Source organism: Zootoca vivipara, chromosome 4 (genome assembly GCF_963506605.1).
Source record: "Zootoca vivipara chromosome 4, rZooViv1.1, whole genome shotgun sequence".
NCBI lineage: Eukaryota > Metazoa > Chordata > Lepidosauria > Squamata > Lacertidae > Zootoca > Zootoca vivipara.
This window is the reverse complement of record NC_083279.1, coordinates 81,356,799-81,378,493: the sequence shown is the minus strand read 5'-3', so window position 1 is coordinate 81,378,493 and position 21,695 is coordinate 81,356,799.

Below are 21,695 nucleotides of genomic sequence, written 5' to 3'. Positions count from 1 at the left end.
CCTGGGCCTCCTCATGCTGTGACCAGCATGCTAACCGCAATGCTTAGCTTCAGATCTATTCCTTCAAAGTCAGTGATTCCCAAAGTATCAAGACCTGATGCCCGGTTAATGCCAGCAAGGCTAATCCAGTTCCCATACACACCAACATGTTTCCAATTTCCAAACCAGGACATGCATCTTCCCATCCATGCGCCTGCATGAGTCATGTGATCTGCATGAGATCATAGAGCCCAAAAGACACACTTTTGGGGAGGGGGAAACGTGCTCTCATTGTGGGGTGCCATTTGAGATCACAGCCCCGAAAAGCGCATTTTTCGAGGCGCGATATTGGGGCAAAATCACACGAAATCCTGGCGACCAAAATGGCTGGCGTGGGGGGAAACGAAATGTCTCGGTTCTTCTGGAACACTTGTGGGGTATGTAGATCAGTTCCATCATGGACTGAGCCAAGAAACAAGCTGCTTAGCACCAGACCCTTGAATTGGAGGGCCTTGTATGACACCACAGAAGAACAAGGGCAAGAAATGCTGCCTGAATACATAGGAAGCTGCCTCATACCAAAGCCACATTCAAACCGTACACTGAATACCACCTTAAACAGCCATGGCTTCCCTCAAAGAATTCTGGGAGCTAAGAGTTGTTAGGAGACCCCTATTCGCCTCACAGAGCTGCAGTTTCTAGAGTGGTTTAACAATCAATCCCTCTTCTCAGGGAACTCTGGCATTCTTGAAACCATTGGTTGGAGAACTGTGTCATATTATTCAGATAACTGCATGTTTTGAAGGTTAGCTGGTTCTCCGTGTGCATATTTGAAGAAAGGGCAAGTTTGATAGATTTGCCCTGAGAGATGAATGGAGTCCAATATCTCCCCCATCCCTAGATATAAGTATTCTAAATAAATATATAGGGCATGGTGCTGTACTTCAAGGTGTGCTGCGGTGTGCCTTGAAACAGAAAGTCACCATGTTGGGTGGATCTTTCAGAACGAGACCAGTGTCTCCATCTCTCTGTCAGTATTAGGGCACTGACATCCCTCTGAGGGGGAGAGAAGGGGAGTAGCCTGTGGCAGCTGAAAGGCATGGAAGAATTTCAGAATTATTTCTACAAGGAAGTAGCTATAACAGCTTCTCTCCGATAACCACTGAAAGTATCCTTTGTTGCATTTTGTGACGCAGTTTTGGGCGGACTCCCACAGAAACCACCCTGCAGTGCCTAACACTGCAATTTTGTCCCATATACATTCCAGGATTATTATTTTTTTAGCAATTCTATATCTTTGGCTCTTCCAGGCATAGCTTTCTCTGTGCACGTGCAACTCAGTGGCAATTGCCAAACCGAAAGAATGTAATTCACATTAAGTAAGTATGACCTGTTCTACAGAGACGAGAGCAATCATATTCATCACCGGCCGAAGGAAGTGGAAGCGAACAGCCCTGGGTAGAATGGAACACTGCCATCTTCTGTTTTGGCTCAGCAGTTGATCTATGGTTCTGCTAGGATTGAATTATGAGTGCATTACAGGAGGCTGCTGGGTTTCTCCTCTGAATTGTTGCTGTTTAAAGGCTGGTTTGTTCATTCAGCAGAATCAAGTGGCAAAGCTTTTTTCTAGAACTTCAAAACTGGGTCAGGGAGCTCATTCAGCTTAGTGGGTGACCATTTCCAGCTTCTCTCACATACACATACTCACCCTACCATTGCAAGCGCTGCAAGCAAGGAACTCCCATTAACAATATAATATAACAAATATAATAATATAATATAATATAATATAATATAATATAATAATAATAATAATAATGCTATTGAAGGCAGGCAGGCGGACTAAGACAAGGGATAATACAAGGCTCAAAAAGAGAGGAAACAAACTGAATCAGAACCACAGAAGCAAGGTGCTGGGGACTGTTTAATTTTGAAAATGCTCCAATAAAACTTTTTTATGCTGTGTTAATTGAAGTATCTGTTAAAATAAACATTAGCCAGGCTTGGTCACTCCCGGTCTAGGAACACAAATCTTTTTTATTTTATTTTTTTAAATATTTAATCATTTTTTCTCGATACCGCAAAACCATTTTTTCATCAACCGCAAAAGACACATACAGTACAACAAAAACCATAATAACAATAATAACACAATTTGACAATTCAGATTTGAATACACTGATATACCTATGACTACACCTTTTTAAACAATATTTTCCCACCTCTCTCTTCTCCCCCTACTATCCGCTTTATCGCTTAAATATTCGTTCCAGATTTCATCAGATTTATCCATTCGTATTTTGCATCGACAATTCGTTTGTATGTAGCTAATCTGTCCATATTATCAATCCATGTGCTCAATGGAAACTTTTTGCGGCTCTTCCAATTCATCACAAATTTTGAACCACCCTGAGATCTATCGATGGAGGAGGAGGAGGAGGAGGAGGAGGAGGAGGAGGAGGAGGAGGAGGAGGAGGAGGAGGAGGAGGAGAAGAAGAAGAAGAAGAAGAAGAAGAAGAAGAAGAAGAAGAAGAAGAAGAAGAAGAAGAAGAAGAAATGCTTGCCGCAAACACAAAAGGAGGATTTCAGTCCTGAGAAGCCCTCTCTGTCTTTGTATTTTTACTGTATTGGTTTATGCTCCAATGATGGGCAGTGGAACAGAGCAAAGTCAGAGATCAGCTTTACTGGAGACCATGGTGAGATTAAAAAAAGTGGATATGCACTTCTATCACCTCAAAAACTTGTCATCTGTACTTGCTCTCTGATTTGTTGTTTCAGCCTTCTGTTTGAGAAGGTTGCAAATCACCAGAGGAAATCCTAGAAGCAAGTGGAAAGAGCTCGACAGAGTTAAGTACCAAGGATCCTCTGCAAAATGTTAATAGTTCTCAGCATGATATTTAGGAGAGAAGGGGATTTGTTGTGGAAGCTTAAGCCATTGACAGACAGCACGAGTGCATTAATTAAACAGCGAGATGTCCTACAGAGACTTGCACAGTAAGCAGAGGTTATAGCCAAGGTTATTTTAATAAAGGACAAAATGGACACAAGAATGCCATGGAAAGGGGGGTTGCCAAGAAAAGTTCCTTTCTTCTTAGTGAATACCCCCCTCCCTCCCGCCATATTTATTAATGCAAAGGACAACGTCGAACTCTACCAGGGCTTGAACTATGGGGCTTCTAAGTTTAACCACACCATACTGCCCTGGAATTTCTCTTACATCATGACTTAGAAATGGTGCTTTGTACTCTTAACAAACTGTATCTTGAATGCACACATGTCTGCTCATCCACTGGATGCAATCCTGAGCAGAATAAGGGTTGTACCCAATGCTCACCGACCCATTGAAAGTAATAGACCTAAGTTGGCCGTGTTCATTCATTTCAATGGGTCGACTCTGAGTACAACCAATATTGGATTCAGCCCTAAATCCTCCTCTGCTCCTCTTCCCCGATTTCCACACAAGAGCATCAAGTTATGGAAACGGGTGCTTCAACTCGCCCATCAATCAAAGCTCAGCTACAGGTGGCACAGCCCTGAATGAGAACCAGCTTCCTTCTTCCTTTGTTTCTTCCATTCCATAGAACAATCTGCTTCCATAAAATATACACCGATCCTTCAAAGAGGATAGACTTGCTCCTTTGAAAGATCCCACCAAGGGATTCAAGGTGGGCTTTTGTCAGCTCGCTTCCACTTTGGGATGCTCAGCCTGCCTTCCGTATCACTGTCACTAAGGAGTGCCTAGGCTGTCCATCATAATGGAGACATTCAAGTTATACATTATGATATTATTCATTTGAGCACATTAATATTCCTTCCCTGCTTTTGCCTAATGAGCTCCTGATTTGTAAGCTTTCCCTACTCCCCACCTGGCTCTGCCACTGCCCAGCCAGCTATTGTTTACTTCCTATAATCCTTCTCAGAGTGCCTTCCATTGTCCCTCCTCATATCTTCTCAATGCGCCATTCATCCTGGAAAACATTTATCGAGGATTAATTTGCCATAAATTGCTGCCATACCCTCATCTTACTGGTAGGATATAGATTGCCCTTCTGTCAAAGAGCTACGGGTAAAACCATTACTCTAACTCTGTCCCACCCCTCTTCTTCCCGCTTCCATAGAGGACAGGATTTGCATTCTTGAAAAATAAAATATGGCTCTGATTATTCAGCTTTGAGCTTTTTGTTTAGCGTCAGGCTGAAAACATTTGCCCCAATCCAACCGGTGGAAATGTGCCTGGCAAGGGATGCTGCCCATGTATTTTTCTGGGCTGAACAATCAAAATGTCAGGGCTGGGCCATGGTAACAGTCTGAGATAGGAGCCGGGGATAAATTCAATTCAGGTCACATTTAAAGACAAGTCTGTCAAGTTCACACTTTCTGAAATAATTTGAAGACAGAACCGTGGTCATCCTTCAAAATTTGCTTATACAAAAATATTGCGATACAGTACTCCAATCAAAGAATTTTTGCCAAAAAAAACACATATCAGAGGGAACTGTGCATAAAATTCAATATATTCATGAAAATGACATTTGTTGTGTTATTTTGCTTGCAAAGTTGTCACCTATTTAAACCTGAGAGATGTTACTGGGGCATTTTTTACCACATTTTTAGGTTATCAAGGCTAACTGCTCTCATTATAAATAACCTAGAAATGGGACAGTAGTTATCGGGAGTGTATTTATTTAAATCGGTTAGAGAAATATTATTAAAATTGGGGGGGGGGCTGTCATTTGAGTGCAGCTTGTGCTGAGCCTCTACCATTACTTTCCTGAATAAAAATCATTCCCATACTTACCAGTAAGAGTCGCTTACTGCATGTGTTGGAGCGCAGTCAAAACCTCAGACTTTCATCTCTCTCTTACCCCCAACACCTGTGTTGGGAGCCCTGTCAGAAAGTTGTATATAGCCTTGTGCAGAAGTTAGTAACAATTGTGCTTAGCCTGCATTCAAGAGACACTGTCTGCCAACAACAAACATTCAACTTTGTTCAGCTGGTCATGTGTAGATGCCTGATTATTGTCTTCCAAAGCAACTACTCTATGGAACTACAAAAATGGAAAGCGTAATGCTGGTGGTCAACAAAATAGGTTTAAAGACTCTCTCAAGGCAAATCTTTAAAATGTAGTATAAACACCAACAACTGGGAAACACTGGTCTGCGAGCGCTCCAATTGGAGATCAGCCTTTACCAAAGGTGCCATGGGCTTTGAAGAAACTCAATCTCAGGACAAAAGGGAGAAACGTGCTAAGAGGAAGGCACACTTGGCAAACCCTCACCATGATCAACTCCTGCCCGGAAACCAATGTCCCCACTGTGGAAGGACGTGTGGATCCAGAACTGGCCTCCACAACCACTTACGGACTCACTGTTAAGACCATGTTCATGGAAGACAATCTTACTCAGTTACGAGTGATCGCCAGAAAAGAAGAAGTTTCCTTCCTGGAACCAACATGACAAGGTTGCTTTCGTTTGTTCATGAACTGGGTCTTTCTTCTTGAAATCAAAAGCCAGCGTGTAAATTATTCTATTAATATTAAGTCAATAATAATTGCCGGCATCAAGTAGCTAAGCAAACTGATGATAAAGCACATCCCCATATTCAGGCAGAGGACAAGGATTGCTGGGCCTGTCTTGGTCGTTTCTGGCTCAAGAACTTGCATTGGCACATGGATGCATCTTTCCCCGTTGGATGAAGTTGTTGAGCTATAAACAGTCGCAGTGGCTTGCTTTTGTTTGGCTTCATCATGTGTTGTTGTCGTGACCTCTGCAGAACATGCACTGGCGTAGCAAGTGGGTGCGATGGGGGCGGTCCGCCCCGTGTGACACCCTGGAGGGGGGTGACACTCGGGGGCGCCCCCCCATGACTCCCAAGCCGAGTGGCGTCGCTCCAGCGCCATGTAGTGATGGTGCCAGGGTCCTCTGCTCACGGCTGCAGCTGTGAGCGGAGGATCCTCCATTCGTGGCTGCAGCCACAGGCGGGAGGTCCTGGCGCCATCCCTGTGTGGCGCTGGAGCAGTTTGCCGGCACCGGCACTGCGTGGTGTCCATGTGTGGCGTTGCTATGTACAACGTGATATGATAGCCGTGTTCAAATATATAAAAGGATGTCATATAGAGGAGGGTGAAAGGTTGTTTTCTGCTGCTCCAGAGAAGCGGACACGGAGCAATGGATTCAAACTACAAGAAAGAAGATTCCACCTAAACATTAGGAAGAACTTCCTGACAGTAAGAGCTGTTCGACAGTGGAATTTGCTGCCAAGAAGTGTGGTGGAGTCTCCTTCTTTGGAGGTCTTTAAGCAGAGGCTTGACAGTCATCTGTCAGGAATGCTTTGATGGTGTTTCCTGCTTGGCAGGGGGTTGGACTGGATGGCCCTTGTGGTCTCTTCCAACTCTACGATTCTATGACGTGCGTGGTGACATGTGATGTGTGTGGTGATGCCATGCATGGTGCATGGTGCGTAGTGACGCTGCACATGCACGCTGCGTGGCAACGCCCCGCCCCCGGTTGCACGCCCCCGGGTGCTGCTCCGGGTGCCTGAGCAGCTTCCTCCGCCACTGGCACAATGTTTAGTTTCAGGCACAAAAGTTACCACTTCTTTTATTTGTAAAATAATATATCAACTCTGCCAAACGCACAGAGATCTTGTGGAGGTTCTTTGAGCCACGATCTCATTCGCCCTTGCTGCGGGAAGTTTGTCTGCACACACGCTCCCCAATGCCACAACTTAAAAAATAGAGCAACCACTTCATGCGGCATTTAAGGACATTACCCAGTGAATATGTTGGTGCAGCTTACGCTTCCGGCATGCTAAGTAACTGCCTGTACTGCTCCCCACTGCATATCTTAATGAAATGCCGACAGTTTGGCACCTCCTTGGATAGAAGCATTCCAGAGTATCAGTCACAACTGACAGCTGTTCAGGAAAAGTGTACAAAATAATCTCGGAGACAAGAGCTTCGCCACGGCAGCATGGTGCATTATTTATATCCTAGTTATTGGTGGCAATAGAAAGCCAACATTTTAGGCACAGAACATCTTTAGATCTAGCAGGAAACGACGCACCACCAATTTGTCACTTGGTATAGAAGAAGGATCTATGCAAAGTTTTAAAAGCAGCACTTGCAACTACATTTGCAACTTTTGGTCTGGTAGAAACCCCTCTATTGGTCTGTACCTTAGAGTCCTGCTGGGGGATTGCTTATAGTCCTATTAAATTAACTTGTTTTATTATGTAACATGTGTGTGAAGGCAGAATCAGTAGCTAAGTTTCAACAGCCAATGTTTGGTGCTAGAGCTTTCATGGTCACCTCGTCCCGCTGGAAACAGACCGCAAACCATTGATTCCAAATCTCTGCAGAGTGAAATACAAATCTGGAAAGAAGAACAGAAAGACTGTGATCCCCCATCTCACAGTCTTGCACAGAGGACCAATTTGCTAAAGAGAAACATTTGGGCCAGGTGACCGAGAACCACTGAAAGGTTGTTCCTCTTGCCTAATGCCAACGGGCACTCAGTTCCATAAGGCGGGTCCTGCTGCGCTAAAGGCAGAACATCACAGCAAGGGAAAGACTTCCTGGCCCCATCTACTGGCCTGAGAAGGAATAGCTGCAAGGAGTGGGAAGCTCCCATCCTTGCCAAAGGCCAGCTTATTCTTGGTCTGTAATACCAAAGGGAAGCATGTTCTGTTTATTCTGTTTCCAACCATCATTCAGAGGGCTAAAATGTATATGTGTGTGTTATTAGTAGTATGAGCTTCTTGTAAGCTGCCTTCAGAATCGTTTAATTGAAAGGCAGGGTATAAAATCTTCAAAATAAGATGGGATAGCTCAGTCAGCACAACATGAGGCTATTGATCTCAGGGCTGTGGTTTCAAGCCCCACGTTGGACAAACGATTCCTGCACTGCAGGGGGTTGGACTAGATGACCCTTGTGGACCCTTTCAACTCTTTCATTCTATGTTTTTAGGAAATAAGTAGATTGGCTCTCAACGGGGCAGCCAAGAGGCAGGTACAGAGGGTACTAGTGTACCAGGCCTAAGGACAGCAATGGACCTGAGACACGAAGCTTTCATTCTGGAAAAGAGCAAGTCTCTTGCCCTCCTAGAAAGAAAGATATGAAGCAAAATGTGCAGGTAACGTTCTAGGCAATTTCTGTGAAATGTGCCAGTCTTGCTGCTTCTACTTTTCAGTGTTTTTAGCCAACAAGTGAAGTTGTGGTTGACAAGTGAGATGTTTGGACACCAGGTGATAAGAATCACCAAGGTCCTAAAGAGCAGACCGTCCAAGTGTCCCTATTTTCCAGGGACTTCGCTGATTTAGGGAAGCCGTCCCAGTTTCTGAGTTGATCCCGGAATGTCCCACTTTTCCTTAGGATGTCCCTATTTTCATTAGAGAAATGCTGGAGGGTATGGAGTTATCTGACCCCCGAGCTGTCTGAAAACAATCCTGTATAGGAAAGGGTTTTTTAATGTTTAATGTTTTATTATTATTTTTATATGTTGGAAGCTGGAAGTGCAAGTGTACATGGTCCCACGACACTTCCTCATCTCCACCAGTCTGTCAATGGAAATGGCAAAGGCAAAGGCAGAGAGTGCTGCTGCATTGAGCTTTCCTGCCCAAAAAAACACCACAAGGACAGAATGGCCTGTGCACAAACAACAGGTTCCTAAATTGAAATATACTTGGAGTCGAGAGTGAATTTCATGCACTTTATTCAGCTTGTGTAGCAGAAGAAGAGAAGAATGGCTCTTTCCCCAAAACGTCTGCTTATATACATTATTTACACAATGGGCCTTGTGTGGTTGGCTACTTCAGGGCTGCACCTGTAGGCCAATCAGGTTGCGGATTCACTTCTGCCAGCAGCCTGATTGGCTGCTCCTGCAGGCCAATCAGGTTGCGGATTCACTTCCACCTGGAGCTGGATTGGGTGGCTCCTGCGGACCAATCAGACTGCTGCATTCTGGGTCCTATTGTTCTAGGATTCAGCTCAGTACATAACATATATCAATCAACAATCTTGAGCAGGTGATAAACACAGAGTATTGCCCATGATCAGCACTCTAGTAATAAAGTTGCCAGTTGCTTGGGAATTCTAAGAAACCAAAATATTTCAGTGCAGCTTTTAAATTAGCAGTTAAAATCAGAGCAGTTCTGATAGGTTCAATGTGCCATCTTGAATCAAAATGGCATCCAAATGTATTCAGACATAGACGAAAACCTCCTCCTTGATCTTAGGAAGACTGGCTGGGGAAACCCAGCCAGATGGGCGGGGTATAAATTGTTGTTGTTGTTGTTGTTGTTGTTGTTGTTGTTGTTAGGAACCATCATGCAAAATGTAATTATAACCTGAGAGGTCTCCGAATGCATAACAAGGACAAAACTTTCCTAAATATATTGTAGTTCATAATTTAGGATCGTTTTGGTGTGCTCATCCTCCATTCTACCCCATAAATATCTTTCCCAAATATTTGACAAAGAAAACCAAGACTCAACCCTATATTTAAATGATTCCTATCCCTAAATTTTCTTGCCATCCCACAAAAAGGTTATGCCTTTCCTTTCTCATACCCAAGTAGGTCATTTGGGCCTTATTTTTAGAAAGGATTTATTCAGGTAGTAGCAGGTGACCTTTCTTACACACCGTATTGATTGCGCTGCAATGTCTCAGGCTGACAAGGTGAAAATGGCTACAGTATTTTACAGTTTACAGTTCTTGTTTATTTACCTGGTTATGTAATACATTCGTGCACTGCCTGGGCTTGATTGATTTATTGCTTGCGGCCTGGCTAGGGGAATTTCTTCAGCTGCTTGCTTATATGCGGCGCTCTCTGTGAATTAACAAATTACAGATAAGGAATTCACCCAAGAGCATTGTGTCTGCGCTTCGTATAGGAACAGCAGGTGTGGGTGTGAAAACTGTTCCTAGAATCATAATGATGGACTGGGTGATCCTTTAGTTTGATCTGGTTCTTACTGCGAAAGACTGCAGCTATTTATTATCTATTTCATAAAAGTACAGTGGTACCTCGGTTTACAAACACAATTGGTTCCGGAAGTCTGTACTTAACCTGAAGCGTACTTAACCTGAAGCTAACTTTCCCATTGAAAGTAATGGAAAGTGGATTAATCTGTTCCAGACGGACCGTGGAGTACTTAACCTGAAGTGTACTTAACCTGAAGCAAACTTTCCCATTGAAAGTAATGGAAAGTAGATTATTCCGTTCCAGACAGGTCCGCGGAGTACTTAAACTGAAAATACTCAAACCGAGGCATACTTAAACCAAGGTATGACTATATTTATTCGCCACCCTCTCATAAAATATTAGAGAGGTGTACAGCACAAGAAAACACAAACGCTGTTAAAAAATAGTGCAAAAGAATCATTAATGTGGTTGGCTAATCAAATAATGTTTTAACAGTAGCAGAGGCCTGTTGTAGTTTCCAAGTCACCTTCAAAGGTAGCCCCACATACCGGTAGAGCACATTGCAGTAGTCCAAGTGGGAGATAACTAGAGAGTGTACCCCTCTGTCAAGACAGTGCGCGGTCAGTTAGGGTCTCACATACCCTCCAACATTTCTCTGATAAAAATAGGGACGTCCTGTTCCGTTGTCGTCATCATCATCATCATTTTATTATTTATACCCCGCCCATCCAGCAGGGTTGCCTCAGCTATTCTGGGCAGCTTCCAACATATAGAAAAACATAATAAAACATTAAACATAAAAAACTTCGCTATACGAGGCTGCCTTCAGATGTCTTCTAAAGGTTGTATAGTTACTTATCTCCTTGGCTGGGGGGGTTGCATAACTCTATACCCCCCAACATTTATCCAATGAAAATTGTTGTTGTTGTTTAGTCGTTTTGTCGTATCCGACTCTTCATGACCCCATGGACCATAGCACGCCAGGCACTCCTGTCTTCCACTGCCTCCCATAGTTTGGTCAGACTCATGTTCGTAGCTTCGAGAACACTGTCCAACCATCTCATCCTCTGTCGTCCCCTTCTCCTTGTGCCCTCCATCTTTCCCAACATCAGGGTCTTTGCCACAGAGTCTTCTCTTCTCATGAGGTGGCCAAAGTATTGGAGCCTCAGCTTCAGGATGTGTCCTTCCAGTGAGCACTCAGGGCCGATTTCCTTCAGAATGGACCAATGAAAATTGGGACGTCCTAAGGGGAAGTGGGACATTCCAGGATCAAATCAGAAACCGGGACAGCTTCTGTCAATCCGGAACTGTCCCTGGAAAACAGGAACATTTGGAGGGTCTCAGCTGACGTAGCAGATGGAGCTGGTAGACTACCGCCCCGGGCAGAGATTTACCTGCACCTCCATGGACAGCTATGAATCCAAAATGACCCCCAGGCTGCACACCTGGTCCTTCAGAGGCACATTTACCCCATTCAGGACCAAGGAGTCCCCCACACCTGCCCGCACCCTGTCCCCCAGAAACAGTACAACGGATTCACCCTCAATCCATTGACCGCCATTCAACCTCCAACCGCCTTCAGATACCTACACAGGAAAGAGTTATTGACTGTATGTCCTGCTTATGGGCTTCCTCCAGAGACATCTCGCTGGCCACTAAAGGGAAAAGGATGCTGGGCTGGTCTGGTCTGATGTAGCAGTGTTCTTTCGATATTCTTATGCACAGTGCAGCTCTCAGGTATGTGCCCAGCCACAGTCACACTGATTTATATTTTTTTTAATATGCTCTAACCGAATACTTTATTAATGCATCCTATTTGCCCTGAAATGTGAGCGGCTGCTGCTGTATGAGAAGCTATCGATTATTATTTTTGCCTGCAAAACAACAATTTTGAATCCAATCACTCAGAAGCTTTGGAGAAAAGTAACATGAGTAAAAGGGAAAGCATATTGCTGAATAATAAATGAAACATAACCATTCAGATTATGGCAGCGAGTCAAAGAAAGGTGACTCATATTTCTCCTTAGTTTTTAGCAGAAGGTTTAGACTTCAGCTGGGCAGAAGTAAGACCTATGCCTCCATTCAGCGATCTGACTTCTTCCACAAAATACTATTATCGAAGAGGGACGCGGGTAGCGCTGTGGTCTAAACCACTGAGCCTCTTGGGCTTGTCAATCAGAAGGTCAGCGGTTCAAATCCCCGTTGCTCTGTCCCAGCTCCTGCCAACCTAGCAGTTTGAAAGCACATCAAAGTGCAAGTAGATAAATAGGTACTGCTGTAGTGGGAAGGTAAGCAGCATTTCTGTGCACTCTGGTTTCCGTCATGGTGTCCCGCCGTGCCAGAAGTGGTTTAGTCCTGCTAGCCATATGACCCAGAAAGCTATCTGTGGACAAACGCCAGCTCCCTCGGCCTGAAAGCGAGATGGGCACCACAACCCCACAGTCGTCTTTGACTGGACTTAACCATCCAGGGGTCCTTTACCTTTTTTACCTTTACTATTATGAAGGAGACGTGACTTTGAGACTGCAATGACATCTCAGATTAAAATTACTTGCTTATGCGGCAAAGAGTAACCATCAGGTATAATTCCAAAGCTCATAATTAATCAGTGGAATGAAATGATTATATTTACAGCAACAAACCAATAACAATAACAATAACAATAACAATAATAATACTTTTAAAATCCTCATTATGTCTGAAGCCACCAAACTTAATCCTGGTTGCTGTCTCATTCCTGGTGCCCATGTGGCTGCAAAGGAATGAAGCAGGGGCAGTTAGAACATGAAACCAACATTAGGCAAAACAAGCTGTGATTACTTTGTCTGCAAGCCTAATCCTGGTTTGTGCAACAAACCATAGTTAAAGCAGACCACAGTTCAGCATTACTGTACGTGCCAATCCATAACAAGTCTAGCTTTTAAATAAAACTTTTTAAAGCATTTTTGTGTAATATTTTAGCAGATTCAGTATTTTTGAAACTGTTAATCTCTAACCCGTTGTTCAATTAAATGCTGCTTCTCTAGTAAAGATTTTTTCAGATAACCTTAGAAGAGGAGAGGTGCCTTTCCCAAGTCATATCAACTTGCTCTGAACAGGATTAGATGACGCAGTGAGCTAGATTAGCTAGCTAAAGCATTAAATTGCAAGGTTTAAAAGACCTCCTTGCTTTAATGTCACGGCTTCTGTTCCTTCTGTGAAGCAGCACCACAGAACAAGGTACCAAAGTGATTTTTTTGCGTGGACAGGCAGAGACAACCCCCACCCCCCAAACCTCAGGCGATTCCCTAGTGGAATAATGACTGATGACAACATGTTATGGGATTAAAACTGGCCACAACTTTATTAAAGATTCAGATGTAGGGAGACCTTGGCTTAGGCATTGAGCATTTATCCCTCCCAGTCCCCAGCCGGGGATCTGGGGAACATCAGAGTTATCCAAAATGTGTGGGGATTGGGCTGGCTCTGGAAAACGTATGTTTAAGCAGAGAGCCCCCCCCCCCCATTTCGCGACAACACAGGGGAGACCACTGACAACCTATCGGCGTATGGCCAATGACTCCCCGCAAAACAACCACTTTAATGGGGAACCCTGGGATTGTTGCCGCAGGGGGGGGGGAACGTGGGTCACCGCTACACACACACACACACACACACACACACATTTAGGGAAGATAGACTAAAGGATTCTGCCCAAGGCCTGAAACCACCCAAGTTTTGCTATGGGGAAGGAAAAACCTGCCAATGCAGGGAAATTCCTTCCCGGTCCTTTAACAGCAACCAATGACGTAGCAGCGCCCGCATACCTGTGGAGAAGAGGTTAACCTGCAAAAGAAGGCATAACCTAGAACAGGCATCCCCAAACTGTGGCCCTCCAGATGTTTTGGCCTACAACTCCCATGATCCCTAGCTAACAGGACCAGTGGTCATGGATGATGGGAATTGTAGTCCAAAACATCTGGAGGGCTGAAGTTTGGGGATGCCTAACTTAGAAGCTCTGGAGCCGACTGAGGACTCCCAGGTAAGTTCCACCCTCTATTTGGTGGGCAGGGCAGTCCCACCCTACCTGGCCAACTCCTCTGGCAATGCCCACCCCCACCCCCTAGGATTGGTTAACTGTCTGAGGTTAGGCGGGAACCTTCAGGTATCCAGGGTGGGAGGGGGCAAAGTCAGGTTGTATTTTAGGGAGCTGTGTAGGATTGGGGGGGAGGCACATGACCACGCAAAAAATGCCCCCCCCCCATTTGATGTGGGGAGCGGTCATTTCTGCCATAGGTGAAATCCTGGTGGTGGATTATGATCCAAGCTTTAACAGTGACTTGGCAATGCTCATGGAAGCCGAAATCCAGAGCAGATCTTTCCTTTTGTGCTCTGTGATGCGAGGGGAGTGCACATTAACGGCAGGCATAAATTGTAATTTGTTCAGTATAATTAAGGATAATCTCCAGAAAATAATTAATAAGTTTGTGCTGAACCAAGAGGTACTACAACGATGGCAAGGTTGGTTGAAACTCCCCACCACATTTTAATCACAGTAATGCAATTACAGGCGGGGTTTTTTTCCTTTTATTGAAAACAAATGCTGTCCTTTGAAAAGAAGAAAAAGCCAAAGAATGCCATTAATTATTGGCAATGATTTTTTATCTCTCTTCTAATGGTCGAGCAAAATGAATGTGAAACGCAGGCCCGTAATTAAAAGAGGCTCCAGAGCGAAAGCATTGCACATCTCCAATGCAAATTCTTCCGTTCCCAAATCATCGTTACCAAAAATGATGCAGTGCTTCCCATCCAGGAAATTCTACAAAAATTAAGGCCTGTGGTAGAGATAAAAACAAGAAAAAGGAGTCACATAGGCAATAGTGATGAGAGCCTGCAGTCTCTTTGTCATAGCCAGGCATCCCCAAACTTCGGCCCTCCAGATGTTTTGGACTACAATTCCCATCATCCCTGACCACTGGTCCTGGAGGGATTTTGTCACCCCCTCTCGGCATGACACCCGGGGTAGACCGCACCCCCCGCACCCCCTTGTGATGTCCCTACCTCTGCTGCTGGGAGGAGCACAGAGAGAAGAAACGCCGTGGTGCAGGGGCAGCAGCGCAACCAGAATCCTTCATCTGCCCTTGCTGCAAGGCCCATTTCCACCTGGCCTAGGGGCGGGGCCCACACGCATCCTGAACAGCTAAAAGAGGTTCCTGGGAGGCCAATGGGACATTGCTGGAACAACTCTTGGGCTGGGGCAACTGGCTAAAATGTTTTAAAATGTTTTAAACGGTTCTAATTTTGCTTCCTCTGTTTCGGTTTTGTCAGGTTAGTGTTGGTTAAATGTTTAGTTGGGGTTGGTGGTTACTTTTATTTGGGTATAACTGTAAACTGTTTATTATGATGGTTGTTGTTGTTACTGTTATTACTGATATTATTGTTGTTGGTTTCTATTGGTTTCTTGGTTTGTTGCTTGTATAGGATATTTTGTTTTTAATGTTTGATGTTTTGTTTTGTTTATATACAGTGGTACCTCGGGTTACAGACGCTTCAGGTTACAGACGCCGCTAACCCAGAAATAATACCTTGGGTTAAGAACTTTGCTTCAGGATGAGAACAGAAATCGGGGGGCGGCAGCAGGAGGCCCCATTAGCTAAAGTGGCACCTCAGGTTAAGAACAGTTTCAGGTTAAGAACAGACCTCCAGAACGAATTAAGTTCTTAACCTGAGGTACCACTGTATGCTGTAAGGCAACCAAAGTGGCTGGGGAAACCCAGCCAGATGGGCAGGATATAATTTTTTAAAAAATTATTATTATTATTACTACTACTACTACTACTACTACTAGTACTACATGTCTCCCCTGCATTGGTCTACAGCCATAGCAGGTGCTGCAACCTTCCAAGAGTTTGACTTCACCTCCAAAAGCACACTCCTCTGTTGTCTCCTAAGATCAGGGGTGCCAACGAATAAAATATGGGGGATGCAGGTAAGCCTCGCTCCACATAATCAATCACATGATGTGGGGCAGGCCCATTAACTGGGGGGGAGCCCCCTCAAATATTTTATTGTGGGGGCTGAAACCCCCTTAGCCCCAGGAGTTTGTGCCTATGCCTGACACAGTTGGGTGTCAACAACTTGCATAGCCATTAGGGTTGGAAGGAAATATTCTGGCAGAGTTTTGCATATCAGAATCCTAGATTTGTAAAATTGCAAAGTTGGAAAGGAGCCTAAGGGTCATCAAGTCATCAACCCCCTGCAATGCTTGGAATCTCAACTAAAGCACCCTATCGCTAAACTATTAGTTTGTATCCTTTTCTGATACCGGCTGTGTTTGCCATTGCAAAAGAAACCATTGCTCCACAGACTTGCATCATACTACAAATCATACGGCTGGCGCATGAGAAGGGAAATGGAGCATTGCCATACCGTTGTCTGCGCCGTTGATGCAGCGCATCCCGCCAGCCGAGAAGGCAGTTGGAAAAGCTGCATCATAATAATGCAGATATCAATGGAATCCTGCAGGATTTCAGGCTCGGTGCACCGCCAAGGCCCTGTAGAGATCTTTATAGTTCACGTTTTCTGCTCCTGTTGCTTTCATTATCATTCCTTTTCTCCCTGTCGGAAATAAGATATTTGGAATGTGGGATCTTAAGTGACGGTCCCAGAGCGTGTGCCATTCAAAAGCAACAGAGATATTTCATGTAGAACAAAATACCGCAAGGTGTTTCAAGTACCAAAAAAAAAAAATGCCTGAAAAATGCATCAGTCTGAAACCAATGAAATAAAATTCTACAAAGCAATACATATTGTTTACAAAATATAAAAGAGCAGAAGCTAAGGAGAGAGAGAGAGAGAGAGAGAGAGAGAGAGAGAGAGAGAGAGAGAGAGAGAGAGAGAGAGATGTATGGCAGTGGTAGAGAATTGCTGGCTTTGGGGGCCTCATTAGGCGCAGCAGGGGTCCTAATTTGGCTCATGAAGCCATCTTCCCCAAGCCACACACACACACACAAAACATCTAACATCATATATGATTGAAATAAAAAATATATAAAAAGAATATTGTCCAGTAGCACCTTATAGACCAACTAAGTTTGTTCTGATATAAGCTTTGAAGAAGTGTGCATGCACACGAAAGCTTATACCAGAACAAACTTTGTTAGTCTATAAGGTGCTACTGGACTATTATTATTATTATTATTACTACTACTACTACTACTACTATTACTACTACTATGTCAGACCAACATGGCTACCTACCTGAATCAAGAACAGGCACCCCCAAACTTTGGCCCTCCAGATGTTTTGGGACTGCAATTCCCATCATCCCTGACCACTGGTCCTGTTAGCTAGGGATGATGGGGGTTGTAGCCCCAAAACATCTGGAGGGCCGAGTTTGGGGATGCCTAATCAAAGTGCAAGTAGATAAATAGGGACCGCTCCGGCGGGAAGGTAAACGGCGTTTCCGTGCGCTGCTCTGGTTCACCAGAAGCAGCTTTGTCATGCTGGCCACATGACCCGGAAGCTGTCTGCAGACAAACGCTGGCTCCCTCGGCCTATAGAGCGAGATGAGTGCCGCAACCCCAGAGTCGGACACGACTGGACCTGATGGTCAGGGGCCCCTTTACCTTTACCTTTAATCTAGAACATAGCTGTCAAGTTCTCCCTTTTTTTAAAGGGAAATTCCCTTATGCTGAATAGGCTTCCTCGCGAGAAAAGGGAAAACTTGACAGCTATGATCTAGAATGATGTCAGTTTCGGGGCAGGTAAAGACACAGCTGCATAGGAACAGTCCGGAAGCCTTAGAAAGAGCTCCGGCTTGTTCCTAGCAAGTGGCACTCGTACTCAGCATCTGTTGAATTTGGCAGCCAATGCCAGTGCTCCTGGGACCGGTTTCATGTGGGAGCTCCCAATCAGAGCTCCTGAGTGGTTCCAATCTCTGATGAACAGCAGAGATCAAACTCAGTGCTAATCAGCCAATAAGCTCTTTTTTAAGCCTCGTTGGGCCAGCTCCACTCCAAACATTCTCTAATCAAGAACTCAAGAGCACAGCTGATGTATGTGTGGCTCCCCAAGGGTGATAGGGAGCTAAGAATCCAACCCACTGGGTTGAACAGGATCCCTACCCCTGATGTACAACAGACAGGTGTAACCCTCAGGTCCTTTCTTTCCAGATACATTTCTCCATCATCTGCACCTTTTTTCTTTTTGAAACATTTTCAGCAAAATGTTGATAGGAGGATTGGCCTAGCTGGATCTAGTGGGGATGGGGAGGGGGAGCATAACTCTCATCAGAGTTTGGTTTGATTCCACTTGCTTGCTCCTATCCAGAAGTTAACAGTTCTCTCTGCCACAGCTTAACCTTGATATTTATAATGTCTCCGCGCACCCTACCATATGGCAATAATGATGAATTAATCTTCATACATTGCTGAAATGAAGCCTAGGTACGTATAATTGCAACTGCGAAACGTTTAATCCCTATGGTTTCTTCATTCACCCTCTGTCATCGGCCCCATGGTCAGTGTCTAGATTGTAGGGTTGGAAGGTACCCCAAGGGTCATCTAGTTCAACCCCCTGCAATGCAAGAATCCCAGCTAAACTATCCATGACAGATGGCCATCCAACCTCTGCTTATGTGCTAATATGCCTCTTCTTTACTTTCCAGTTTCCTTCCCCACCCCACCCCCAGTTTCAAATTTTCACAATCACCAGGTTGGTGCAATGTGTGTGTGTGTGTGTGTGAGAGAGAGAGAGAGAGAGAGAGAGAGAGAGAGAGAGAGAGAGTTAGTGATTAACACCAAACTGCTAAATCAAATTAAAGTTAGAAGACTCGCTTAAGGTTCCAAATACTTCAAACTCATGGCTTCGTCTCCTGTCTTCAGTGGAGAGTGCAAACATTTGTTCCCTCACTTCTTTCCAACATCCTTGTAAATATTTCATAACTGTCAACATATTTCCCCTACGCTCATCTGTTCTCTAGACTAAACAGACCAAGGAGTGATTTGTCTTCTAACCCTTTCAGAATCCTCAAAGTTCTCCCCTTCTAACTTGTCAACATCCTTCTTAAAATGCCCCCCCCCCAATAAAACAGACAAGGTTCGGAACAAATGAATGTTGTTTTTCTTTAAAGATCTGGATCTGAAATAGATATGCTTGCAAGGATGCAGTGTCTCACAGCAGGCATGTAGCAGCAGGGAGAGGAAAAATCATGGATATCTGAATCACTGATATCCTGGTCAAAGAGGCACTTTGTCCTAGAGTTTGGCAGGAAAACATATAGACTGCAGTGAAGCTGATGGGAAACTCACCAATGGGGATGCGAATTGCAAAGATAATTTACAGGTTTTGTTGCATCAAAGACTTAGGTAGTACCAAAGATGTTTTCCTGCTTTTTGTAAACAGGTGTGTTTATTTTGGTCCAAATAAAAGTTTCTTCTTCTTCTTCTTCTTCTTCTTCTTCTTCTTCTTCTTCTTCTTCGTCTTCGTCTTCGTCTTCGTCTTCTTCGTCTTCTCTCTCTTGAATGGACACAGAGGTTTGTAATGCAGGGAACCAAATCAATTTGCAAATCAAAATGCAGCCACCCTCTGAAATTCACACGTCTCCTAATTTTGCAACGTGAACTAGTTTGGGAACATGTGTGCAAAAAAGCATTATAATGGGGGGAACTGCTTTGCAAAATTATGTATATTCACAAACAGATGCTGAAATGTAGAGAACTGAAGGGTGGGGAAATGAGAAACCAAAATTGACATATTTGCTCAGCTTTAGTCTGTCTGTTGTGCAAACTGTGACTGCTGTTCTGCTGCATCTGTCTCTACCCTTACTCCTTTGCAGAACTCACAGCAATCTATGTGTGGCAGAAAATACCATCCCCTCTCATGCCTTCTAATTTCATTCTAATGGCCTGAGGGGAGAGAAACGCCTGAGTGATCGTTTAATTGTTTCTCGCAGAGCAGCAGGCAGAGCAAAAGTATAAATATGCAAAGGCCACTTCATTTCAGAGGAGTGTGGATAACTAGCAGATGGGCAGCTGGACGTGAAGTTCTTTCTTATCTAGAGAAACTGCCCTCCCCAGTACAAATGGCACCCATCTGGCTGGATACCACAGCCCGCTTGGGGAGAAGGGGGCCAAAGGATTGTGGGAGATCCTAACTTCATTTGCATGTGGCAGTAATGATAAACACTATCACTGTGTGCAACTTTTTCCATTTCTTCCACTAGCTCACAACAATGCACACTTTATGCTGGAGAAGCATTCTGCAATCCTTTGCAAGCGCTGCCTTCATGCACTTTCAAGAATAAAAAGCATGTAGCATTATGATCTTTATTTAACAAATGTTATAAACCAGTTAATGAGACACGTGTGTGTTCTTAATAGTACAAAACATTCAAAAGAAAATGCAGATAAAATCAACAGACTTTCTTTTAAAGGGGGGGGGGCTTTATGGTTTGTATTCAAAGTACTGTAGCGCTAAACAGAATATTCCAGCAGTGCAATGATTTTCCTAGAACTTTCTCCCATCTCCTCTTGCCCCCTAAATATGTTCTGGGGGCTCCCTTCCAGAGCTTTCCAGCCCAGTCACCTGAAAGGCCTTCAGCTTTTTCCACCCCAGCTGGTCAACAGATGAACATGTAACTAACAACTACCTGACTTCGCTTATTTCCTCCTCCCTCCTGATCCATTTTCCTTTGGTGTCATGTCTTTTTAGATTGTAAACTGCTCTGGGAGCCTTCTTTGCCTGAAGCGTTCGATAGAAATCCAGCAGCAACAACAATAGGATTCTCCTCCTTCCTCTTTAATCCAGAAGCACGCAGTTCTGGCCTGCAGCTTATCCTGCAGACCAGGCCCCTCTAAACTGGCATTAAACAAACATCCTATTTCCCTACCAAGTCACTGGAAAATGAAGAAACTTGAACTGCCAACATAACCGGTTTTTGTATTCTCGTTGGCCCTCATCCAAACATTTTTATGTGTGGCAGTGAGCTTTGTGGTTGCTTCAGAGCACAAAGAGCTTCCAGCTTAGCAGATGAACTATTCTATCAGCTTTGACAGAACTGATCTTCTATTTGCAGGGAGAGAGAGAAAGAGAGAGCTTTGAATTAGTCCCACCTGTAGTTGTCTCTGCCTCCGGCCACAGTTAATGTCTGAGCCATTTTTGTCCCCACAGATCACCATTTACTGGGACAGTGGGAAAAACACAGCTGCATATCCTCCAACATTTCTCTGATGAAAATAGGGATGTCCCATTCCATAATGACAATTCTACTATATATGCCCCACACATCTTACTGGGTTGCCGCAGCCACTCTGGGCAGCTTCCAACATACAGGTGAAACTTGGAAAATTAGAATACAGTATTGTCGAAAAGTGCATTTATTTCAGTAATGCAACTTAAAAGGTGAAACCAATATATGAGATAGATGCATGACATGCAAAGCAAGATATGCCAAGCCTTTATTTGTTGTAATTGTAATTATTTGTCATTAGGTGGGTCAATTATAAATGGAATGTAATTAATGGGATGTAATAGCCATGTTTATTTTTGTTTATTTTTGTATTATTGTAACTATTTGTTTTATTACTGTGGAATTTCCAAAAGAAAGCATTTGCAAAAATTAAAAGAAAAATAAAAAATAATAAGTTATATTACTGAAATAAATGCACTTTTCGACGATATTCAAATTTTTTGAGTTTCACCTGTATATAAAAACATTAAAAAATGTTAAACAGCCGTGTCATGCTTATGACAATATTTTATTCTCCTGTCCTTTGTAATGTTTTATTTTGAAATCTTTAAAATCATATTT